Below are 26628 nucleotides of genomic sequence, written 5' to 3' on the forward strand. Positions count from 1 at the left end.
TGAAGGCTGTAATCCTGTGCACACTTTCCTGGGAGCAAGCTGACATGAAGATCCTCCCCTTACTAGGGTGGATGTGATCATAAAGTGACATGAAGATCCGCCCCTTACTAGGGTGAACGGGATCATAAAGTGACATGAAGATCCGCCCCTTACTAGGGTGAACGGGATCATAAAGTGACATGAAGATCCGCCCCTTACTAGGGTGAACGGGATCATAAAGTGACATGAAGATCCGCCCCTTACTAGGGTGAACGGGATCATAAAGTGACATGAAGATCCGCCCCTTACTAGGGTGGACGGGATCATAAAGGGACATGAAGATCCACCCCTTACTAGGGTGGACGGGATCATAAAGGGACATGAAGATCCGCCCCTTACTAGGGTGGACGGGATCATAAAGGGACATGAAGATCCGCCCCTTACTAGGGTGAACGGGATCATAAAGTGACATGAAGATCCGCCCCTTACTAGGGTGGACGGGATCATAAAGGGACATGAAGATCCGCCCCTTACTAGGGTGGACGGGATCATAAAGGGACATGAAGATCCGCCCCTTACTAGGGTGAACGGGATCATAAAGGGACATGAAGACCCCCCCCCCTTAAGACAAACCAGGACAATAAAAAAAAAATTCATTATGCGAAGCATAAGTCATAAAAATTCGTTATGCGAGTTACCAAACTTCGCACACCGCTTTCGTTCTGCGGGTTTTTCGCTGCGCGGGGCATTCGTTATGCGAGGTACAACTGTATATCATGCCTGTTTGTAGAAAGTCCTCATTATGAAAACTGAAAGTACTGTGGAAGTCTAAATTCCTTTGGAAGATTTGCAGTGTTGACTTCCTTTATGGCCCTTGTTTCATGTGGACTGCAGGTTCAGGTTTTTTCCTAGTCAGTTTTACAGTCATCATCACCATAGGGCTCACAGAAGTTCAGTTTCCATCAATACTCAAAAGGTTAAAAAAAGTTGCCTTCCACTCCCAGCGGTGGCATCACTAGAGGGGGTACAAAGCAAGTTTTGCAGGGAACATGCAAGCAGCCCCCTCCTCTTTCCCTCCAGAGCCATTCAAGGGGGGGTGCATTCCTCTCAGTTTTGCTCCCCCCTGCCTGAAATGGCTCTGAAGGGGAGGGGGAGGGCTGCTTGCATGCTGCAGTGAGACTCCCTGCAAAACCTAGTGCTTTGCATCCCCTCTAGCTATGCTACTGACTCCCAGCATCTGGAAAACCGAAAAATAAAGCAGTCTTTGAATTTATATTTCACCCTTATCATATATTATTTTATCTGTTTTTTCTTAAATGTGAAAAGCAAATTGCCTGGTATTGAAAACATTCCAAAATGCTATTGCTATTTTTTAATATTTTGTCAAAATATACCTGGGTTTTATTTATTAAGCATATTTCCTATATTTCCACAGTGCAATCCTAGGCATGTCTACTGTGACATGAATTCCACTGTATTTAATGGAACTTATTCCCAGGTAAGTACTGTACCTATAGGATTGCAGTCAAAATACTGTAGAGGTAAAAGAACATTTAAATGCCTTCCTTTGGAAAGGTCTTCCTTTGCTTTTAAAAATATTATTTAATGCAACTCAAAGAGCAAACAGCAATAGCACTTCACATTTCTTTTTTTTCAATATTCAAAGAACGTTATATTCATCATTACAGTAACAGCCCAATTCTAACCAACTTCCCAGTGCCGATGCAACTGCAGTACAGTCCCAGCATAAGGGAACAAACATTCTCTTACCTTGAGGAAGCCCCCATGACTGCCCCACTGAAAAAAAAAAATAGTCCATTGCAAATAATAATAAGGAAAATGACTTACCATAAAACCAAAGGCATGCATGTTTGGCAGTGGAACGGCAAGGGTGGTTAGGGGAGTTTGGTAAGGGTGGTTTGACAGTGGAACATATTGCCAAGAGAGGTGGTGAATTCTCTCTCACTGGAGATCTTCAAGCAGAGGTTTGAAAGCCACCTGCTGGAGTTGCTCTAGTAAGATTTCCCTTTACAGGCAGGGCGTTGGACTAAATGACCTTCTGGGCATCTATGATTCTATGATTCCTACCAATCCAGCTTCCAAGGCAGGGGAACTCAAATAGGGCCTTGGTAGATGACTGAAGCGGGCAGGCAGATTCATGGGGAGAGGGTCAAGCATAGGGTCAAACTATCGTTGTAAACATGACACTGAAGACATCACTCAAAAAAGCCAGTAATCTAGCAATGGGGTGCAAGCTAGATTTGGATCATGACATGTGGGGAAATAAGGGGGGTCAAGCAATGAAAACAGTGAGGAAAAATCATCTTAAATCTAACAAAGTATTATGTAAACTAATTTTTTAGATTCAAATCGTAATGCTTCGAAAAATGATTCAACTTAGGCACCTTGCCTGTTTTGTTTTAATTTTTTACACTTTTCACTTATTTCTTGGTATTGTAGTAAATCATTAGGTTTATTAACAGTATTGCATCTTTAAAAAAATATAAAAACAAGTCTCACTGGGCAAGATAATTAGGCCTGCAAATTAAATTAAATAAGCAACTCAATCCTATGCCTGGGTAGTGCCACTCTTGTGTACACTGCCCAGGCAACGGCCATTGCAAAAGTACCATGAGGCACTTCATAGCATCCAGAAGAGGTAATGCGCAGGCAGAGATGCCAGCATCACTTGGGACCGGGCCTCTACTTAACTTAGGCAGCTGGCAGGAGCCTGCAATGGTATGTTACTGAGTAGCAGGGAGGCATTGGGCTACTTAAACCTTCACCAGCTCAGTAGGTGGTGCAGATCCATATAGGGCTTTCAGGGGCGGGGGGGGGGGGGTTTGGGTGGGGAGGGAAGCCAAGGTGCAGTTTAGGCCCATGAGGGGGTGTGACAGCAGAGGCTATTGCTGAATCCTATCCCCCCCTCCCGTACCTGAAAACCCTACATGGATCTGCACCAGTATTGAGCTGGTGAAGGTTTAAGTAGCCCAATAGGGGCTGCTTGGTTCTGACAGGGGGTAAGGGAACCTATGTTCCTTTACCACAAGGGGACCTCTGGCTGCCTCCATGGGCCTGCAGGACACAAGAGGTGGCTGTTTCAGCATCACTGTGTGGTGCTGGCCGCCAAGATAGGATTGGGCTGTCCGTGTAATAGTTTTCTAAGCCCAAAGTCCAACAAGAATATCTGCAATTCAAAATAAATTTTATGAAGAGTGCTGTTCCTTTGTGAAGTGTCTTTAAAATTGTCCTGGCAGGAATCCCTGTTTATCTTGTTTCTATTGTTTCTGTTCTAACCTTTTGCTGTTTATGGGGGGTAAAAACCCTTTGTTTCAACAACTGCTAGCCTTGCAAACGCACCCTGAGGTCAGTCAACTGTACTGTGCTGTGTTTTTTTTTCCTCCTCATGCCCGAAAAAATGTGTAATGGACAACCATTCCTATTTCACTCTGACAGTTGTGCTGCTTCTTCAGGATTTAACCTTAAATACATCTTTTTGCAGGTGCAGTAAACAAGCATATTTCTGACATTCTGGAGGCCACTGGTGTAGCCTGGGGAAGCTAGGCCTGGGGTGGTGACGTTGTGATATCATGCGTTATGTGCATGATGTTATGTGCTGCCACACAACACTGTTCTGTCACTTCCGGGTTTGGAGGAAGGCGGTAGCAGCTTCATGATGTGGCTACTGCCCCCAATTCCTTCTCCAGCAGCTTCCTTGCTGACTTTTAGCTTCTGCCGAGCCGCTGCAAGTTTTCGAACACGGCAGTGTGCTTGGGTTTTTGCACTGGCTCGTCAGAAGCCCAAACTTGGCCAGGAAGCTGATGCTAACTCAGACCCTTCAAAGGAAGAGGAAGAGGATGACTGCTTTCTTGCTTCTTCTGGCTCCTTGGGGCACCCCGTTCTGACAGAGTCGCTCCAAGAACATGAAGAAGCTACTCGGCAAAGCTCAGAGTGGCTCAGACCGGGGGGGGGGGGCAGAAAGGACCAGAGGGGGGCTTATGAAGAAACAGAGAAGTGGCTGCTCCAACATATGATTAAGGACACAGGAAGGTTTAAGGGCATAGTTAAAGTCTAGGACAGCGATTTTCAACCTTGTTCATATCACGGCACACTGACAAAGGCACTGAAATTGTCAAGGTACACCATCAGTTTTTTTCCCCTCAACAAGGCACACCATGCTGCTGGTAGGGGTTCAGATCCCCCAATTGCCCTACTAGTAAATGACCCAGAGTCCCTCGGCACACCCGCAGACCATCCAGTGAGCCACGCGGCACACCAGTGAGCCATGGCACGGTGGTTGAAAATGGTTGGTCTTGGCGTTGAAGTACGATGCAGTCCAACAGCTCAGAGAATAAGTGTAGTTCCATTTTTAGTGGTTTCATATCCTTTACTGCCAATTAAGAATAATGGTTATGGTTGAGCATACCTCAGGGCTAGACTTACTGGAAACTGAGAACAGAAGCTATTCGAATCTGTGCTATAGACAGCAATGATTCTCACATTTCACATGAAGCATTCCTTCTGAGGCAGGTGCTTGGAGGCTTATAGCCAACAGGACACACCAGACTACGCATGATCCAGATTGTACTGGAATATTGCCATACAGACAGACAACATATGGCCTCTATGCAATCTTCCTAACTGTTTCCCCCCCCCCTGCTCTGTCCACCCTGGTGTCATTTCAAAAATGACATTACATGCATCCTGGGAGTCTGAGGCCATATCAGCTGTAATTACATCTGTTTTACACACAGTGATGTCATTTGTAAAGTGAAAAACTCATAGACCAACATGGGCAGTTCGTAGAAAAAAATGGGAAAAATACATAAGTGTTTCCAAAAAGCAGAAAAACCACTTTTATATGTGCAAAAACATTGGCTTGCCGTATCCTTATCCTTAATTAGTGCAAAAGATTTACCCAGAGCCATCTGCTTCATTAGCCAAGAGTGTTATAGTTTTGAGTTGCTGCAACTTGTGTTCACTACAATGATGCTCACCTTGCATAGCGTGCAGCCTAAAGAAATATCTGATTACACAGACCAACACACATTTTGCTTCCTTAAACGTTACACCAATTCCTGGGTATATTTGGGGTGCTGATTCCAAAGATGGCATCCGTTTTGCCCCATCATGTCTAGTTTTGCAGATATAGTTTAGCCTCATTAGTGAATGGTTCAAGCAGCTTCCTCATGAAGGAGCCTACACCATGGCTTCCTCATGAGGAAGCTGCTTGAACCATTCACTAATGAGGCTATACTATATCTCCAAAATTAGACGTGATAGGGCAAAACGGATGCCATTTTTGGAATTGGCACCCCAAATTCATATCAAACCACCATAAAGTTTGGGAAAGACTTTTCTGACCCTCACTTTTGTAGGCCTGCGTTACCCAGTGTGTAATAATGTGTGGAACTTCTTGTCACAGGATGTTGTGATGGCACTTGGCCTGGATGTCTTTAAAATGTAATTGGACAGATTTCTGGAGGAAAAGTCCATCACAAATTTACAAGCCATGGTGATTATATGCAACCTCCAGGTTTTAGAGGTAGCCTATCTCTGAAGGCCACATGCAAAGGAGTGGCAACAGGATATGGGCATCATGTTGTCTTGGGTGCTCCTAGAAGCAACTTGTGACCACTGTGAGATTCAGGAACCTGGACTAGATGGGCCTTTGGCCTGATCCAGCAGGGCTGTTCTTACGTTCTTATGGAAAATCCTGAAGAATGTAAAGATTTAATGTGAAGCAGGAGCTTTTTCCAAGGTGTAACAGAGAATTGAAGGACAACTTAAAATTGGGTTGGAATAAAGGTTTCACTTTGTACCTCAAGGCTTTCTTCAAACTGACCACTATCACATGTAAACCACTTGGCGACCATGTCACAGCACTAGGAAGTGTTGTAGAAATTACCCTGGTGAGACCAATCATTTGGATCATCCCCAACTAATCAAGTTCCTGCCAGGAGGAGAAGTGTTGATCTGGTGGGAAAGACACATGTGAGTGGTTCCACTCAAGTGGTTGAGATAGTCAAACACTCCAATGTGCCACACAGTCGAGCACGTGATATGTACAAGTGCTGACAAAATGACGGTAGGTAGGCATCGTTGTTGAGTGAATGTAATTCAGTAATTATTCATGATCACTATTAATTACACTATTACTATTAATTGGTACTATTGGTAGTATTAATTGCAAAATGCTTTACAGATTCTTATCTTACTTTCCTTAACCTCTGTGGTAGTTTAATATTATACAAATTAAGGACTGAGGCAGAGAGAGAGAGAGAGAGAGAGAGAGGATCTCCCACGGCCATCCAATGCAATCATGAGTTGAGTAGAAATTTGAGCCCAGTTCTGCTTCTTTCAATTCACTGGATCGTTGTGGTTTCAACCTGCATCTTGTGACATGAAACTAACAAATGCATCTATTCCTGATGCGCTTTAGGTGGCCAAATGCTGGGATTTTGGAGAGAGGAATGGCTTTGGTAGGAATGTCATAATTATTCTGAAAATGGGCCAAACACAGGTTGAATTTTTCCAGGGAATTAGCAATTCCAATGGCAACCGCATCTATTAGAGATGGAATTGGAGCTAAAAATGTGATTGTAGTTTTGCTGTCTTTGCAGGAATTTCCCCTTTGAACTGATCGAGGTACCAAACTCTCTCACCACGTCCATTGTTGATTGGTCCAGGTTTTTAAATAACACGATGTAACACTGCTCCACAAGTAGGGAACGTGCACTCATTGAGAAGAACAGCTGTCATAACTTAAAAATTGTGTTGAATGCAGAACACACAGCCAGCAGGATTGCAGAGTATTTATTTTTTAATGAGGGACTTCTTGAAAACATGCCTGTTTATATAATCTGTAACACTGACTTTCTGTTTGGACAAACACTATGAGATGACCTGCAGGCTGCCACTTCTCAACGGTAAAGCATTAATGTGACGGGTGATGATTTGAAAGGCTGCTGCACCCTGGATACCACTTCTAATGTTGAATCATACAGCAGAAAAAAAACTATTCTAGATTGGGAGCATACTTCATTGACACTGGAACAACCATATACAAAAGGCAGTGTAATTGATGCAAATCTTGTAGTGTGCTCAGGGGACTTGTGATTAATTTTCCATGTGAGATTTTATTTGAGGGGTTAATGCATTCATAATCAGGAATAGGGAACCATTTATTGATTTATTTTACTATTTAAACCACTTTGTGAACTACTACTGTTGAAAAGCAGTATATACACATGATGATGATGATGATGATGATGATGATGATGATGATATGCTTTCATATAGTAGTGTCATATAATACAAATGATTGATTTAGCGTCTGCGTCTTTTAGCGTCTGCTGGTTGGAATTATGATGTCTCTGAACAATGATGCTTCCAGCTATCACGACTTAGCAACTGATAGATTCATCCTCTGTGCTTTTAAGCATCCCAACGTCATGTCATTAATTAGACACTGGGTGAAATTTTCCCTTTGTAATCTCCAAAGTCAATACCTGGCATCTCCAAGGAGGTCTGGAAAAGATCCCTGCCTGATCTTGGAGGGTGGCCCAATAATGAGCGTAGGCAATACTAAGCTATATGGACCAACAGTTTGATTTATGGCCTAATCCCATTCAGTGTTGTGCTGAAGTATCCTGGCTAGAGCAGGTAAGACAGTAGAAAGGGAGTTCTCGGGGAGAACTGGGGCATGTCAAGGGCAGGATGGGAGCAGATAGCAGCAGCGGTGGCACTGATACCCTATGCCCCCAACCTGGGGTCAACATACCCCTCAAACCAACAGGGATTTCTGCTGGCCAAAGAGCTGCACAGATCTGAATAGGCTCATTGGGGACAAGACATCAGTAGAGGAGGCAAGTAAAAAAGGTTTTTACTTCTCCATCACTGCCAGGTCCTTGGCCAGCCCATGGCATGCAACAGAGGCTGTGGGTGCAAACCAATTTTGCAGCACTGCGGTAAGGGCAATGCAGCTCTGAGGTAAGGGAACAAACATTCCCTTACCTTGAGGAGGCTTCCTTGACTGCCACCCAACTGCAGAATGCAGCACATGCCCCATTGGCACAGCTGTGTCAGTGCTAGAAAGTTGGTTAGGATTTGGGTCTGTGTTAGCTGTGCGGTCTGGGCCAGCCCAGAATAGGATTAGACTGTTAGTATAAGGTAGCTTCCTATAGCCCAGGTGTGCCCAAACCCCAGCCCTGGGGCCACTTGTGGCCTTCGAGGCCTCTCAATGTGGCCCTCAGGGAGCCCCCAGTCTCCAATGAGTCTCTGGCCCTCCAGAGATTTGTTGGAGCCCACACTGGCCCAACACAATTGCTCTCAGCTTGAGGGCGACTGTTTGACCAATCGCGTGAGCTGTGGGATGAGGGCTCCCTCCACTGCTTATCGTTTCATGTCTGTGATGCAGTAGTGGCAGCAAAGGAAATGCTGGCCTTGCTTTGTGCAGGGCCCTTTATAGGCCTTGAGGTATTGCAAGACCTTCATTCATTCATATAAGTTCATCTTCAATATATTCATTTATGTAAACATATGTAAATTTATTAAAATTTTAAATGTAAAGTAATTCTCCCCCCCCCCGGGCCCCGACACAGTGTCAGAGAGACGATGTGGCCCTCCTGCCAAAAACTTTGGACACCCCTGCTATAGCCCAAAGCTGCAATTCAACTCATCTTAGGGTTGGTTAATTCATAAATGGACATCACCTGAGTATTCAACAGTTGTTGAGTTGCAGCTGAATGTGTAAACTAACACCATTGAAAAGCATTGTGTTTGAGATGATGTGCCTTGTGATCCATGAGAACACTTGCTCATGCAAATCACCATTCAACGTTGCAATGATCACACATGAAACTTGCCTGAAGCAGTGCTTTGGGATAGTGGGTGTGATTAAGGCAAAGGAGCCATAAATGCTGCCATTCAATAAGCCATTTATGTGCAGTGGTTTGTCATGTTGATTGGGTTATTTTTTCCCTTATGCCACTACAAACCCCTTTAGTAAGTTCCTGAGAGTATGGATAAATGTCCCTAATTACACTTGGAGATGACTGCCTTAGGAAGGAATTATATCCTGTATTCGTTGCGGCTACTTATGTTTTCAGCAGGAATTTGCTTCAAAAGATTTTATGAGATATGCAGTTCCATAAAAGATGGCAAGATGAGCTATAAGCAAGGGGAGAGATTGCTTCTTTTCAACATTACATTGAAATCAGCAATATTAGCATCCAGGACCAGCCTCAGGAACTGTCAGGTCCAATTGGAAACACTTCTGCAAGGCCTCCTCCACTAATTTTGTTTAGCTCTTAACTTGAATGGAGCCAGACCAAGAAAAAAACATGTGCAGGTGGATAGGACTCCGGTACCTTTACCGGTATAGTGCGCGCCCAGCCCACAGTGCTCCTCGACTCTCTCCATCTGCAGCAGCCCATTTCAGAGCAAGATGGAGGAGAGGATTGTGCTGGGAGCTGCAAGGACAGGGAAAGAATGAGGTGCGCATGCTGCCACCCGCACGGCACCAATTTTGGGCCAACTGGAAGCAGTGGTGGGCGGAAACCACTTCCAAAGTGACCCAATTTCAGGCCAATTGGAAGCTGCAGTGAGTGGAAGGGCAGTACGGTGCGCCCACCATACGTGGAGCCCCGTTGGGCGAAATTGCCCCAACTGCCTAAAAGTCATATCTTCCTGTGTTGTGCCTGGGGCACATGCCCCTCAAGCTCTGCCCAAGTTACACCTCTGGAAGGAAGTATAGAGGAGAGGAGAGAGGTGTCCTCTACTCCTGCTCTGTTCCTGTTGTTCTTTTTCATGCTAATGTAGTACCAGATAGGGGGTTTGTGGATCAGTAAGGTACTACCCAAGGTGAACACTGACATTTGGCAAACAGTCTCAGGGAGGTCTTGGATCAGCCTTGTATGGCATAGTTTTCCTTCTGTGAACTCATGAGATTTCCAAGCATTGTAAGAGGAACAGAAAAGAACAAAGGGCACAATCCTAACTTCTTATGTCAGTGCTTTCCAGCACTGGCATAAGGGCAATGCAACTCTGAGGTAAGGGAACAAACATTCCCTTACTTTGAGGAGGACTCTGTGAGTGACACCCAATTGCAGGATGCAGCACACGTCCCACTGGTACCGCTATGCCAGTGCTGGAAAGCACTGACATAAGGGGTTAGGATTGCGCCCAAAGCCACATAAACAAGATGGTCCTTATGGCAAACCAGCCTCATGACTTTGTAGAATTTATAGGCTGCATGCAATCACAGCTGAGTAGGAACCAGACACATTGTGAAAATCTTCACTACGCTGAAAATTCTAGCTGTGCCCCAATTACTTGAATGGTATCGTTGGTTCTGTCCCTGTCTGAGTTTTGCATCCGCATATGTTCCAAGCATTCTTTAAGGTGCCTAGTTCTGAATGAAAACTAGCAAGGTTATTTATTTATAGATAATGGCTCTGAAACCGATCCTGTATTTCCCAGTGCAAGTCAGAAATCACTCAGTTTCAAGTGTAAGCAGAATGTCTAAGCCTCAGTATTTGATATGGCAACAGAATCAAATAAAGGCTTGAGATTTCTCTATAGCTCTAATTCACTTCTGTACATATAGAATCTTTCCATAACAGCCGTGTAATATGTAAAGGGTTCCAGATAGGAGTATTAACCAAAATTATTCAAAAGAGGCTAACAGCTCAATCCTATGCAGGCCGACCACCAGCAGAACATGCTTCATAAAAACCACTCCAACAGTCAGCTGTATCCTAACCCTTCTTCCTCTCTGTATCCTCTGCCGAATCCTAACCCCTGTCCAGGCCTGCTGGCTTGTACAGGTTTGCTTGGAATTGTGCCTACTATTTAGCAGGTACAGATCTAAGTAGCCCCATAAGGTAGGCTGGGGCATTACGTGGCGTAAGGGGAAAGATAACCCCTTTTGCGGAGGAGACCTCGAGTCTACTCCAAAGTTGTGCTGGATACAATGAAGGCTATGCAGCCCCACTACACCAGTGCAGGTGTGGGGTTAGGACTGGGTTGCCCATCTATATGTGGCAAAGTCTCTCTTGCAAATTCTCTCTCTCTCTCTCTCTCTCTCTCTCTCTCTCTCTCTCTCTCTCTCTCTCTCTGCCTGCCTGCCTGCCAAATCAACTTTGCTACATAAATGCTGCAATTTCACATTTCTTTGTTCTTCTTCATTCTGACTTTGATCTTAGGGTTAACATGGCGACTGAGTTGTCTGCTGAACTTGTTTTATAGACGGACAGAGGTTAAGTCTTCACACTGATTCTGTTGGTTCCGTCAGCAACATCTGATAGCCTTTGATCGTCAGTTGTTTGTTAACGCACCAGTGGACACTTTCTTGGGTAGGCGGGATTGCTTTCATGAGGTTCCGTACCTTCTTCATAGAGAGAGATCCCAGGGGAAGGATCTGGTTCAAGCAAACACATTCTTTATCCGGAATTCAGCAGGGTTCTAGCCTGTCACCATTCCTGCTCAGCACGGATCTAAGGTCACTAGGGGAGATGAGATGATTGGGGCTGCAATACCATCAGTGCACAGATGACACTTGGTTCTGCTTCATTTCTTATAAAATCCCAGATGGTTGATGAGTTTATTTGCTTTCTCAGTGTCTGGCTGAGAGAGTTGGCTGAACCGCTAGTCTCAAGAAATCAGAGATGATACAGCTTGTAGAAGTTATTCAGAGGATAGGAACCTGTAAAAGAAGGATTGCAGTTCCTGGTAGCTTGGGTGTGCTTTAGAGCCAGCGATGGATAATCGACTATTGGCTCATCTCATAAATCAGTACTGCTGAGTTTGCTCTGAGAACTCTTGGAAGCACTCAGGGTATTTCTGACAGTTTGTCAGAAAGTTAGTAAAGACAAAGCCTCCCTATCAGCCTTCCCAACTCAATGTGCCACTGAGCAAGGGTGAGAAACTGGAGGCAGGGAAGGCAGACTAGTGACAAGAGACATCTTGTTGTCTTCATCCTCCTGTGTTTTGCCACTGGGATGCATGGGAGTTGTAATTTCCAGTGCCTTCCAAATCAATGAATTGGGCAGGAGGCCTAGGTAGCTACAGTTCCCATGTAGCCAGGAGGCAAAGCAAATGACACTCCTGAGCATGTTTTGTATTGCCTAGACTAGGGCGGTCCAACTTTTGCTGCTAAAAGGGCTGCAGTATGCTGGCTCCATCTCCCAAGAGTGCAAGTGCAGAAGTAATTGGCGGCGATGTGATGACCGGAAGCCAATTACTTCTGGGTTCTGAGCTGGGTGGCTGGGTTCTGAGCCAGGTGGCAAGAGAAGGCAGTGGGTGTGGTGGGGCTTTTTAATCTCCCTGCAGCACCATCCTGTCTTCTCCTTCTCCAAAAGAGAAATTGGAATGGCTTGTCAGGGAGTTGGAATGGCTTGTCCTCCTGCTTCAGCAGGAAAAACTGCTGAAGCAGGAGGAGGGTGTGGGTGTGGCAGGGTTCTCTAGTCACCCAAAGAGGCCTCATGGACTGCATGTGACCTGCAGGCCATGTGTAGGACCAGCATGGTCTAGACCAGTGCTTCCTAAACCATTTTGGGCCACTGCCCCTTTTGTACCATAAACTTATCCCTAGTTCCCCCTACCTTACGCTATAAAAAGCATTTTTCACAATAGCAGTATTCATGACCCACTAAGGAAGATAATAACAATAAAATTCAAGATAGTAAAAAAGTCACGTTTATTCAAAATCCAGTTGAAACTTTTTAGTTAAATTTATTCATCGAAATTGATGAACGTGATCCAGTGATACCAGCTTTTCAAAGTCTGATAGTCATTTAACAAGAATCTTAGATCACACTTCTTAGATCGCACTTGATTGATTGATTGATTGATTGATTGATCCCACTTAGTAAGCACTTCACTGTTCAGTACATTCTTAATATAATCGATGGGCTTGATGAACTGATACCATTTTCCTAATGTTTGGTTTAAAGTTACTTAGCAGAAGCCCCCACATTTAGTAATCTGCAGTCAATTTGCGGGAGAACCTGTGGACATTATATATCTGGACTTTCAAAAGGCGTTTGACACGGTCCCTCACCAAAGGCTACTGAAAAAACTCCACAGTCAGGGAATTAGAGGACAGGTCCTCTCGTGGATTGAGAACTGGTTGGAGGCCAGGAAGCAGAGAGTGGGTGTCAATGGGCAATTTTCACAATGGAGAGAGGTGAAAAGTGGTGTGCCCCAAGGATCTGTCCTGGGACCGGTGCTTTTCAACCTCTTCATAAATGACCTGGAGACAGGGTTGAGCAGTGAAGTGGCTAAGTTTGCAGACGACACCAAACTTTTCCGAGTGGTAAAGACCAGAAGTGATTGTGAGGAGCTCCAGAAGGATCTCTCCAGACTGGCAGAATGGGCAGCAAAATGGCAGATGCGCTTTAATGTCAGTAAGTGTAAAGTCATGCACATTGGGGCAAAAAATCAAAACTTTAGATATAGGCTGATGGGTTCTGAGCTGTCTGTGACAGATCAGGAGAGAGATCTTGGGGTGGTGGTGGACAGGTCGATGAAAGTGTCGACCCAATGTGTGGTGGCAGTGAAGAAGGCCAATTCTATGCTTGGGATCATTAGGAAGGGTATTGAGAACAAAACAGTTAGTATTATAATGCCGTTGTACAAATCGATGGTAAGGCCACACCTGGAGTATTGTGTCCAGTTCTGGTCGCCGCATCTCAAAAAAGACATAGTGGAAATGGAAAAGGTGCAAAAGAGAGCGACTAACATGATTACGGGGCTGGGGCACCTTCCTTATGAGGAAGGGCTACGGCGTTTGGGCCTCTTCAGCCTAGAAAAGAGACGCTTGAGGGGGGACATGATTGAGACATACAAAATTATGCAGGGGATGGACAGAGTGGATAGGGAGATGCTCTTTACACTCTCATATAATACCAGAACGAGGGGACATCCACTAAAATTGAGTGTTGGGCGGGTTAGGACAGACAAAAGAAAATATTTCTTTACTCAGCGCGTGGTCGGTCTGTGGAACTCCTTGCCACAGGATGTGGTGCTGGCGTCTAGCCTAGACGCCTTTAAAAGGGGATTGGACGAGTTTCTGGAGGAAAAATCCATTATGGGGTACAAGCCATGATGTGTATGCGCAACCTCCTGATTTTAGGAATGGGTTAAGTCAGAATGCCAGATGTAGGGGAGAGCACCAGGATGAGGTCTCTTGTTATCTGGTGTGCTCCCTGGGGCATTTGGTGGGCCGCTGTGAGATACAGGAAGCTGGACTAGATGGGCCTATGGCCTGATCCAGTGGGGCTGTTCTTATGTTCTTATGTTCAATTTCTTTGTTCCCTTACCCAAGGATGCCTCCAGAGGCCAAAACACCCCACGGAATTCTGCGGATGCTCTATTGGTAGTGCTGCATCGCCACGCAGAGAGCTAGGAACTGGCTGTTTGTTTCTCTTTCTGTTACTGTAAATCCCAAATTATATGTCATTATTGGCCCAGTCCTGTCCAAACCTTACCCTGGCAGATCCCACAATTCACTAGTGCAAAGCCACAGCTCTTGGCACAACAGACTGCAGGGCATTGATTCCCACGTGTGTGAGAAAAGCCTTGTTCCTCCTTGACCTTATATTATGACTTCTTGTAAAGAAAAGAGATAGGGAAGATAAAGGGAGTAAGTCTCAACCATCACAACCGAAGATTAGAAAGGAGAAGTGTTTTACTGTCCAGTTCTATGAACTATTGTATTGAAGCATGATCCCATGCTATCAATTTAAGTAAATGCACTAAATGCAAAAAAAGAGTTGACCTGGTATTTTTCCATAGCAAGCAGGTCAGAACTGCATGGCAGTGTTTGCAGACAGCAGCTTGCTCTGCTACAGCTGAAGCCGCTCTTTAGGACTGAGGTGCTTGCATATGACAAGCAGTGGCATAGCTAGAGGGGGTACCAAGCACTAAGATTTGCAGGGAGCTTCACTGTGGTGTGCAAGCAGTCCCTCCCCCTCCTCTTCAGAGTCATTCTTGTGGCCTGGAATGGCTGTGAAGGGGAGGGAGAGGAGCTGCTTCCATGCTGCGGTGAGGGTCCCTGCAAAACAGTGCTTTGCACTTCCTCTAGCTACACCACTAATGTCAAGATATCCAGCATTTAGTTTCTCAAATATATCCTACGGAATTTTTTTTTGGGGGGGGGGGGCGGCTCAGCAAACTCACTCGCAATATCCTCAAAATCCAAAGTGCATCAAATTTCAAAAGGGCCCCCAAGTGCAAAATGGTATGCGCATGGCGAGCTGACACTATGTCATGTCACCCCAAGTGAAAGCTACGGCTGCTGTGAAACAATCTGAAAAGGGATATTTTAGGTGCATCATAGGAGAACACTGTCCAAGATGCCTCACTTTAAGCATTTCAACTTGTCAAATGAATGTGCAAAAGACCAAAGTGTAGAGTGCATAAAATGAGGGACAACAGCTTGTGTTGTAACACAGTGGGCTCTGTTTGATTAATGAGCTCCTCTTTCTTACATTACAACTTTTTGGCAGGAGGAATCCCAGGTGGTGTGAAAAATACCTGCAGTAAGGGATGTACAAGAGGCCATAACAGCTGAAATGGACAACAGCAGGGCATGCACAAGACTGCATAGTTCACAAGTAAGGCTGCTGTCTGCTGTAGTGAAGGTAAGATACAACCAAGAGTGAGTGGAAGCACTTCAGGGGGGATCTGCTTCACACACATCTCTGCCCACAAGGGGAATGGATAATGTACCAGGTGCAACTTCAAGAGGAGCTGGCTTGTGTCAGTGGAACTTCTTGGCTGACTATCCAGGCCAAGGTCTCTGTGCATCTCAACAGGATGTGCCATAACCACTGTATAACTCTTTATTGTTGTATTTATATACCATCTTTCTCATAGACTCAGGGCCCAATCCTATCCAACTTTCCATTTTCAAGGCAGGTTACATAGGCAGGCTGACCATAAGCCCCATTTTTACAAGTGTTGTTCTATGAGAGAAACCCATAGAACCTGCCATTTCTCCAGATGTTTCCCTTCATAGTGCAATTTTCATCCTGGCTGCACAGCTCTAGCCATCCAAGCTTTCACAGGCAACTGCAAATCAAGCCAGAGACTAGCTCTCAAGATGTTATTCATTTTTTGCCAGCTGGCTCCTCCACATTCTACCCTCCTCCACATTTATTTGCAGAGCTCCATCAGCTCCATCAGTGGCATTCCAGTTGTCCATCCAAGGTGAGACCAAAGCTGATCCTGCTTAGCTTCTTCAGGCAAAGCAGCAGATCAACTTCCAGACCATACCTCCTGCCTCCAGACCACACTAGCTGTGTACAGTTCCACATTCACACTTATAGCTGGTCCTGGTCCTGGTCTACCCAGTAGCATTGCTACAGGACTGGCAGTATGGTAAGTACTGCAGGTGCCTCAATGCATTGTGTAACCCACCCACCCCTCCACTGGAACCATTCTGGGCAATAATGACAACATGTTACCATCGCTGCCCAGAATGGCTCCAACGGGGAGTGGGAGGGGCAGGTTAGATGGACCTGCAATACTTACTGAGCTCTCCTCCTGTAGCTACTGGGTCTGCTGAATCTCAGCAATTGCTACCCATTTCTTTATTTCCTTCCCCTTGCGCTTTGTAGGTCTTGACAGTGACACAAGCAAGCAAGATGCCCAGTAGCAGAGCCAGAGGAGGGGCAGAGCTATAAGTCCTGCACAGCTCTGAAACTCGCCATGTAAGCTGGCCCTTCTCACTCTTGGAGACTGTCCAGGGGCTAAAGCAATGCAGGGAGATGCCTCAGCGTTGCATTCGCTCCTTGGAATGGCCCCAAGAGCGGGGGGGGGGGAAGCTTACATGGTGAGTTTTGAAGTTGTGCAGTACTTACAGCTTTGCCCCCCTCAAGCTCTGCCACTGAAGATACCATACTGGGTTGATGGTTGGTCTGATCTACCAGGTGTGCCCTTACATAATGTGCCTTTCTGTCTTCTACCACCACATGGAACAGGAATTTAAAACAGAAAAAGAAAACAAGTAATATTTCTTTTTTCAAGACTAAAAAAAAAGGTCTTCCTGGGTTCACTAAGCATGCTGATGGTGGGTGAGCAGAAGCCTAAAAACCGGAGGTATAACCATTGCAGGAATTTGCCACACATTTTTCTTTCATTTTCTGATGTAGACATTTTATCACCTATAGTCGTGCAAAAGACATCGCATTACAAAAGCAGCCTCTGTAAGATTTATAGGTGTCTGTCCATGTGCCATTTTGTGAAATATTGAATTAATAAGAAGCAGACAGAAAGCACAAAAGAGGATGCAGTAGCGCAGCGGTAATGACTCGACTCTTGCTTGTTTTGGTCATGATATTTGTGACAGCTCTTGAATATATTCCAGATTTTCAGCATCTATGGAATTTTCCACTGAGTTCTCAATATTCAGATCACACTCGCTGAGTTCCAGCTGTGGCGGTACAGATTAAAACACAGCAGCCCTGCAACACTGGCAGACAGGATTCTTTTTGTCTCTTTCCTCAGTGGATGCCCTTTCCACACACTCATATTAGATACATGGTTGACAAATGCATATTCATTACCATTAATTGATAAAACACAGTGTGCTGCATCCAATTAGAGCACAACCATTTTGGAAGGAGCGAGATCCCAACACTATTCACACATCTGATTACACACAAAATTCTGACAAAGACTTTCTACTGTCATTTATATGGCTTTTTGTGGCAGCCCTGTAAAGGCTTAGGGTGAGTATTATACTGACATCACAGGCATTTATGCTGGTGTCAATATTTCGGATTAGGGTTAAACCAGCTACTTGGACTAGAATACTGGATTTAATTGAAACAACTCCCTGATGGTCTGGTCTGGTTTGATGTAGATATGGGCACTCTGATGTAGCGGATCTCATCAAGGAAACCATTCCCTGCATTGCCATTTATGGGGATGGCTTCTGGGGGGACTCTTGGGAACATTTATGGGGCTCTGGGCTGAGCAATTATTTTAGGTTTTAGATCAGGGGTTTCCAAACCCCAGCTCATGGGCCAAATCCAGCGCTCTGGAGGCTTTTACCCAGACTGTATGGTTCCCCAACCTCTCAGAAGTAGTGTTTTACAGGTGACCAGAATTGTGAATCTGGGCATCTGCAACCCACATGTTCAGGAGATGAACTCAGGGCATCCTGTGAGGGCATATGATACAAATGCCTTGCTTAAGCTGAGTAGGTAATAGTGCAGTTCCAAGCTGGGGGACTCCCTGAAACCCCTGTGTATGTGACCATATTGAAAAAAAGATGGTGGAACTAGGGTTTGTGTCACCTGGTACAGTACGCCAGTCCATCACCCCATAATGGACCTCCGCCCATGCAGTGGGTAGGGCAATGCCCTGGGTGAGTGGGCTTGGTGATGTACCAGAGTGTGCACTGCATCCGGGGAGGGGGAAGTCAGTCACAGAAGCCTCCTCAAGGAAAGGGAGTGTTTGTTCCCTTACCCCATGGCTGTATTGAGGCTGCATTGGCACTTAAAAGTTGGATTGGAAAGTTGGATAGGCGAGGCCACTGTTCACTGGCTGCTGCTCTCCAAGGTTCCAGACAGGCACATTTCCCACTTGATGATGCTGGCGATTGAACCTGGATCCTTCTGAGGCTGTAGTACTGAGCTTTGCATCTCTCCTTGCCTCCTCCTCTTTGGGGTGTCCCCATTTGCAATTCTCATGTTCAGGATGCTACCCCTTCTGTCCATATGAATACATTGCACAGGAACAGTCCAAAGATTATCCGCCCTGCACCAGGAAGTATATGGCTGGCAACCTTCAGTCTCGAAAGACTATGGTAGAAGCCTACAGCACCCGGTGTTCCCAAGCAGTCTCCCATCCAAGTACTAACCAGGCCTGACCCTGCTTAGCTTCCAAGATCAGACAAGATCAGGAATGTGCAGGGTAACAGCTCTTTGAGATACTTCATGTAGGTTTTCTAGTTTAGCACCACTGTCATCGAGGGAATGATGCAGTACACTTCCACAAGGCACAAATGCAGGGAAAAAAAATCCTTCAATGGGATTAAAGTCAATGACTCTGGCTCATCTGATCCTTACACTGCTTGTAATTTATCTATAACTTAAAACAGTAATACCCCAATAACGCTCCTTCCTTTAGCACTGTTTTGCTACCCGCCCTTCAACTTGAACCAGTTCACTAATAGCCAGTCAGTGCCAGTTTCCTTCCTGATCCCCTGTAGTATCACCTGTAGCATTGCTCCAAACAGTGCTTGGCTTTCAAGGAAGGGATCCCCCATGTTGTTGGATGCACTGCCCTACTCGTTTGCAGAAACAAACTTCATTAAAGATTTGCAAGTTATCCAGCACAGGCCTTAAGTGTTTGAGGAATTTTTCCAAGATTGAATTACATCAAGACAAGATAAAGAACCTTAGGATTAAGCATTAATCCTAATTATTAATAATTAAATCATTACACAATTAAATAATAATAATAATAATAATAATAATAATAATAATAATTAATCCTAATTAATTAGGATCCTAATTAATAATAATAATAATGATTACTATTATTATTTATAAATCTTATAAATTATTATTTATTTTAAATCTTTTAACAATGATAGTAAATGGGACTTACTCCTGGGTAAGTGTGGATAGGACTGCAGCTTAGGATTGTTAAAAATGTTCCTGCTTGATGATGTCACTTCCGGTCATGACATCACTTCCAGTGGGGTCCTGACAGATTCTCATTCCATTAAGGATGTGGAACAGCACTGCCTATTGGTTAGAGATGTTGCTTACATCATCATTACTGCATCCCAAGGAAAAACTCTGCCCAAGAACAGGTGAACCAAATGGGGGCATGTCTAGGGCAACGGCTGGTTGTCACTTCTGATTAAGAGGAAGAAAAGAAAGGAAAATCAGACAGAAACAAACATGTGGGCTGTAGCTAATGCAACATGCTTTTAACTTTAGATAATGATTCCAAACCGATGATGAAAAGCATTTTTGGCAGAAGGCGTAGATAAGCACAGACTCTTGGAACTAGGTATGTTGATAGTATGTAGATAACCACCCCCAGAGAATAGTTGCGCAAAAATTCAAGCCATTCATTTTGTAAGAATCCGACCTCAGTAATAGATAAAATCTTCAGTGGATATAACATATAATCTCCGGGAAACTATTATGCTAGAATTTGAAAATAACCCAGGGGTGGTTTATAAACAATTTGAGACCATTCAGGAATATTTTAAAGACAACCTTTCAAATTCCATAAAATAAGCCTAATAGGAATAAAGGATACTATTGAATTTTCCATGCAAGTAAGTAAGATGACCAACTTCCAGGAAATGGTGCATGCCAAGGAAAAAATAGTTCTTGTAATTGTCAGGCATGGCATTCTTAACAGTTCCACATTTCAGTTTATTGTGAAGAATGGGAATATAGAGAAGACTAGAGATTTTAAGAGATGCACATTATACTGAGTATGATACATCACTTGTGCCAATAGTTTTTCAGACTGTGGGTCAGGACCCACTAGGTGGGTGACGAGCCAATGTCAGGTGGCTCCCCATTCATTTCAATATTTTATTTTTAATATATTAGACTTGATGGTACCATGGTATTTGACTACATTTGGGAAAATGTGACAGAACTGTACTTTTAACAAGCTACTATGTATAATCTTTTAACAATGATAGTAAGTGGGACTTACTCCTCGGTAAGCGTGGATAGGACTGCAGTTTAGGATTGTTAAAAATGTTCCTGCTTGATGATGTCACTTCAGGTCATGACATCACTTCCAGTGGGGTCCTGACAGATTCTCATTCTAAAAAGTGGGTCCTGGTGCTAAATGTGTGAGAACCACTGCAATAGAGGGTATGTATGCATGTCTCTGAAGCAGGTTGGTTCTATTTTTCATTTGACCTTCCCAACAGACAGATGCAGAATGTACTTCAACTCTAAGTCAGTTGTTGGCCTGATCTGTGGCAGCACAATGGGGGGGTGCAGTTGGTGTGGGCTGCACTAGGTGTTAACCACAAGAGCATGTGATACAACGCTGCCTGAGCCTCCATTTAGCTATCTTTGGCCTGCTCCGGGACCAGCCACCTTGCGCTCTAACTGACAGTTGTGTTTCTTCAGCTTGCCTGTGAGAACATGAAGCAACTGGGCCCAGAGCAGGCTGAAGGTTGCCAAATGGAGGCAGTCTGAATGTGATAGTCTGGAAGGCTGGGGAGACGTGATTACATCACTGTGTCACCCCTGAATTTCCAGAACGTTGAGCTCCTATAGGTAAGTGCTAGGCCAGGTGACGCTTACCCTGAGAATGCCTCTGAACCTGCCTCAGTGATTTGAAGGCCAATCTAGATGAGTGCCTAAATAAACAAAGTGGCTCAGTGGGTGTGGTGGTGGAAAATATTTTTTTTATTATTAGCTTGTGACAAAGGTCACAAAACATAGCAAAACTGGGGGGGGGGGAAAGGTGAGGTCTACTAATTTGTCTCCACCATGGTTTTTATCCTTGGTCTTTATCATGGGCATCCCATATCCTATTTTTAGTTTTTTTTACAAAGTTTTTTAGTTGATGGCCAACGAAAATGAGCATGCAGAGGCACTGAGATTGGTTTGTAAACTATGGTAGGGAGGAGTACTGAAGTCTACCTATTTCCTCCCAGTTTCACTATGATTAATGGCTTTCCCTATGCACGGTTAGTTAAGAAAGATAGCCCCTATAGGACCACATTTAGTTAGGCCCTGGATTTGTGAATTGCCTTGAATGGTGTTTGATGAAACGGGAAGCTTTGTTCATTAGGTTTCATCTCTGAAAGACCTGGCTCTCCACTCATGCTGGTCATCACTTGTTGTTGTTATGGAGTAATAAAAATGAATGAGTTAATTCACCACCCTGTTTACTATCAGGGTCTATTGTGTAAGCCAGGGGTGCTCAAACTTTCAACTTTAGGGATGCTGGACCTTTAACAAGTGTATAGAAGAGAGAATTTCAGCAGGTGCAGCTTGTCATCTGTGGGATGACAAGTTGCACCTGCTGCAATTCACTCTTCTATACACTTGTTAAAGGTCCAGCATCCCTAAAGTTGAAAGTTTGAGCACCCCTGGTGTAAGCAGACTGAACATGAATTGTCTTGCTAGATCAGATCAAAGATCAGTGTAGTTTAGCATTCTGTTTTTGACAGTGGCACCTGCATTTGTCTGGTGGGTCACATGCAAAGCATGATGGGAATGGCTATCCCTTGCAATTAAGAAAATAAGGAGAGCATTGCTGGGTCAGGCCAAAGATCCATCAACACAAGTAGTCACAAAGGCTTTCTGAGTTGTACGTTCCTCCCATGTACATAGGAAGTTGCTTTATACTGAGCTAGATCATTGGCCCATATAGTTCAGCTTTGTCAATTTTCTCTGTCCTAGCCAGAGATGCCAAGGGTTGAAACTTAGACCTTCTGCAGGCAAAGAAGGTGATCTTTTTGAGGTACAGCATCTCCCTGGACTACTTATGAATGCAGAAGTTTGATCGAGCTATTCTTGTCTTGTTCATAGCCATCAACAGATCTTTAAGAATCTCTCAAATCTTGTGAAAAGTCCTAGAAAGTTCTAGTTTGGAGTGTCACATTTATTCTTCTCTACATTGTTATGCTCAGAGGTGTTCAGAAGCTGGGTCAATTTGTTGAGTCAGTGGACGCAAACATGTTACTTAAAACTTTTTCATTGCTTACTTAAGACGTAATAAGGGTCTAGGTTTGATTAATTATAGGATAGATTTTCTGAAGTCCCGTGGTGGATTTGCCATACTCCTGGCAGTGTGTGCTGGGGGAAGCTGAGTGGAAAATACAACAAAGTGGAAAAGATATCTTTGTGAGTGGCCACTTTTTCTGGCTGTTGGATGAATTCATCAGGTAGAGCAATCCTACCTCACCCCAAGCTGGCACATGTCCCTTGAGTTTGCTCACAAGTGTCGTGAATGCACTATAAAGCATGTTTGCAGCTACTTGGGAACAGGCTAGGCCAGCGCGTGCATATGTGCTGACCTAGCAGTGCCAGCCCTCCGTTGAGAGAGGGTATATTTGTGCTGGCTCGAGCAGGCTGGCAGGAAGTCATATTGGAGGCAGTGAAGTGTGTTTTTGGTTTGGGCCCAGGAGGGGGTGGGACCAGCTATGGCAGTGCAAGATAGATCAAAACCTGTGTCCCTAGCTTGACCAGCATTACACGGGCCACTCAGATTTTTGCCTGCGAAATCGCGGGTGCAGATCCATCTCCTTTCTCTGAGTTGCACCCAAGCTCGCACCTACCTTGTGCTGGATGCAGTGCAGGCCAGTCAGTCTGCCTGTTCCAGCACAAATTAGGATTGCACCCTTAGTTGTTGGTTGGCAACCTTCAGTCTCGAAAGACTATGGTATAAGCCTACAGCACCCAGTATTCCCAGGTGGTCTCCCATCCAAGTACTAACCATAGTAGTACTAATAGTACTACTATTACCATAGTAGCTAATTGGGTAAGAGGCACTTTTTCAAGTGGGTGCTCCTTTTTTTAGCAGGGGGAGAGTAACTGGCCCACTTCACCCCAGCACTGTCTGTTCTAGTGGCTGTCTGCTGGTATTCATTTGCATCTTTTAGATTGTCAGCCCTTTTGGGACAGGGAGCCATTTAGTTATTTGATTTTTCTCTGTAAACCGCTTTGTGAACTTTTAGTTGAAAAGCGGTATATAAATACTGTTAATAATAATAACCAGGCCTGACCCTGCTTAGCTTCCAAGATCAGACGAGATCAGGCATGTGCAAGGTTGTACAGTTGTAAAACTGTATTAATGAGACACATATGTGAAACAAATGGAAAGCACTAGATCAGGAAAGAAGGTCTCCAAATTTAGCTTTGAGAATTCTAGTGATTTAAAAAGGGTTGATGCTTAGTATCATATCAACAAATACAGGGTAATTGAAGCTGATATCTATCCATGGATTTCCTTCTCTCTGCCCACATATTTAGCTGGTTTGTTTTTGCCTAAAAATGAATGTGCTGAAATGAACATGGAGAAGAATTTCTTATTTAAAAAACTGCTCCAGAGAGCTTGTGCTATTTTCAGCTCTGCTTTATTTGGACTAACAGAAGGATGAGAAAATATTCTGCAGAAGCTCCTTAAGGCTATTCCATATAAAGTACAAGGAAAAAACAACAACAACTAAGAACCTAGTATGCATCGAGGGTAATATTTAGGTTAGTAGTGGTTTACTATAATAACCCTATGGTGGGACATTTTTGCAGTTGGAAATATTTTGCGTTAGTGCAAGAAAACCAGAATATTGCAGGGAAAGTTGAACTTCTCTATAGTAACTTGCAAAAAAATTATTTGTAGAAGTATTGGGTGCAGAAATATTGAATTAATGTATTGTCTGATTGATAGCTAGGACATAATGGATTGTACCTATGGGGAAGGGGAAGTTTGACTATAGTGCTTTAGTAATATTTAGGAACAATTAGTTTTGGCCAGGGATGTTAAACTCATTTCATACAGAGGGCTGAAGTTAGCATTCCTGGTGCCTGCTGAGGACTGGAAGTGACATCATTAAGCAGAAAGTGTCATCATTAAGCAGGAAGTGACATCATTAAGTAGATGATGGCCAGAAATCAGGTTCTCACACAGAAACCCATTAGCTGCAAATGACAGAAGAGAAGACATACAAACCTTGTTCATATTTTCAAGATAGAAGAGAGCCTGATTATTATACTGGGAGAGCCCAATTATATCAGGGCTGGAGAAATTACTTCCAGGGGCCACATTCGGCCCACGGGCCTTTTGTTTGACACCTCTTGTTTAGGCAGTGCTAGATTTAGGCATAATCTAAACAAGCTACAGTTTAAGGCCTCCAATCTGCAGGGGACTAAAAAAAAATTCAGAATTGTTTTTGGGTGGGGACTTTTTAAATTTTATGTTTTTAAACAGCGTGTGCAGCAAATTTTGGTATAATTTTTGAACAAGGGGGCTCCAATCTTTATACTGCTTAGGTAACACCTAGTCTAAATCCAGCACTAACTGTGCAATCCTAACTGTGTGTTCCATCAGTGCAGCAGTCCCTGAGCTGGTGGAAGTTTCTGCAAACATGCCATAAGGCAAATCGCAACACCCAGGGAGTAAGCACCGCTAGCGGATCAGCATGTACTGCCTTGTCAGTGCTGCATTCAGACCCAGGGCCACCAACGCAGATGGATAAGGTGCTGAGCGGTGTAGGGGCTGGGAGAGAGTGTGGAAGGGCAGAATGGAGATGGGGAAGGGGCATTTCTGGGTGGGGTGGAATGGGGGACAAATTAGGAGGGGGGTGGGATCAAAGAAGTCCTCTTCCCCCATATCCTAACCCCCCTGCTGGCCCAGCCAGCGTTACATTGGGCTTCTGCTAGATGTATAGCTTGTGGAGATCTGAGTAGTCCCATAGAGCAGACTGGGGTGTTACTTGGGGCAAGAGGGAAAATATCCCCTTATCCCGAGGATACCTCCAGCTGCCCCCTAACCTGGGCTGGATACAGTGCCACGTCGTCTGGTTGCACCAGTGTGGGTTAGGATTGGGCTGTCCCTTTAGGAAGTACATTTGGGACATTAAAATCTCCAAAATCCAGAGGCATCATTCAAACCTGGTCTTTGCTAGGCATTAGTGGGTGTACTTGGAGTAGGGCAGGAGAAGAGGCAACTGTTGCTCAGGGTAGGATCCATGAATGAAGATCAGGCAGGTAAAAAGTGGTGCTTTGCATTCTGACCAGGAAGCGAGTTTAGCTCCTCAAGCACCAGTAAAAAGTGCCTCTGGTAACTTACATCTACACTTACCAATTAAATGGGCTGCTGTATCTCATACAGCTGTAAGATCTGAATAGGGATTGCTCACTTACCTTGGGGAAAGCCTCCATGAACTTCATGGGATTCCTCAGATCTGTGAATGCTCTCTGGCAGGCACAAATCCAGGCATGTAACAACAGTGGCCAGGGACATAGGTGGGGTTAGGATATTGGTACATGGTTGGTTGGCAACCTTCAGTCTCGAAAGACTATGGCATAAAGCCTACAGCACCCAGTATTCCCAGGCGGTCTCCCATCTAAGTACTAACCAGGCCTGACCCTGCTTAGCTTCCGAGATCAGACGAGATTGGGCACATGCAGGGTAACAGTTGCTGTCATTGGTACATGCGCGTGCCACTAATACCTCCTCTGGTCCACCTCCCTCTCCACTCCTTGCCATCCCTTCCACTCTCCTGTTACACCCCCTCCCCACCTTGTTCTATCTTGCTGCTGTCACCTTTGCAGATCCAGTGATGGGGCACCCCATGTGGAACGCCCCTAAAATGTCGACCACCAGAGATCATTTTACTTTCGAAATCATTAGCACAGGTCTGAGAAAACCCATTGTGGATTGGGAGAATTACAGAGGGGAAATTCCCTTTTCCCTCCAAAGCCTTTCAATCGGTCCCCCTGTGGGATTCAGAGCACATATTTTTGGCATGGGGTCGGGGGGGGGGGGAAGGTTAGGATTGGACTGTAAAAGTATGAATTTCTCCACCTCTTCTTTTTAAATAGTTTATTCCCACTTTCTCCAAATGGCTGTTTGGTGCCAAATTTAAATGTATTCTGATGAAATGACAACTTCTAATTATGAAATAAAAAGTTT

At 44.6% G+C, this 26628-nt stretch overlaps 1 long non-coding RNA gene and 1 pseudogene across 1 annotated transcript in view; one reads left to right on the forward strand and one right to left on the reverse strand.

Moving 5' to 3' along the window:
* Positions 1 to 15573, forward strand: part of LOC136657235 (uncharacterized) — a 43882-nt gene extending 28309 nt beyond the window's left edge. Inside the window, exons 3-4 of the long non-coding RNA XR_010794745.1 lie at positions 1415 to 1477; positions 15492 to 15573. This is a non-coding gene — a long non-coding RNA (uncharacterized lncRNA). The remainder of the gene's footprint in view (positions 1 to 1414; positions 1478 to 15491) is intronic.
* Positions 15574 to 26022: 10449 nt separating this feature from the next.
* Positions 26023 to 26139, reverse strand: LOC136658107 (5S ribosomal RNA; annotated as a pseudogene).
* Between the last annotated feature and the right edge of the window lie 489 nt (positions 26140 to 26628).

Source organism: Tiliqua scincoides, chromosome 7, assembly GCF_035046505.1.
Source record: "Tiliqua scincoides isolate rTilSci1 chromosome 7, rTilSci1.hap2, whole genome shotgun sequence".
Classification (NCBI taxonomy): Eukaryota; Metazoa; Chordata; class Lepidosauria; order Squamata; family Scincidae; genus Tiliqua; species Tiliqua scincoides.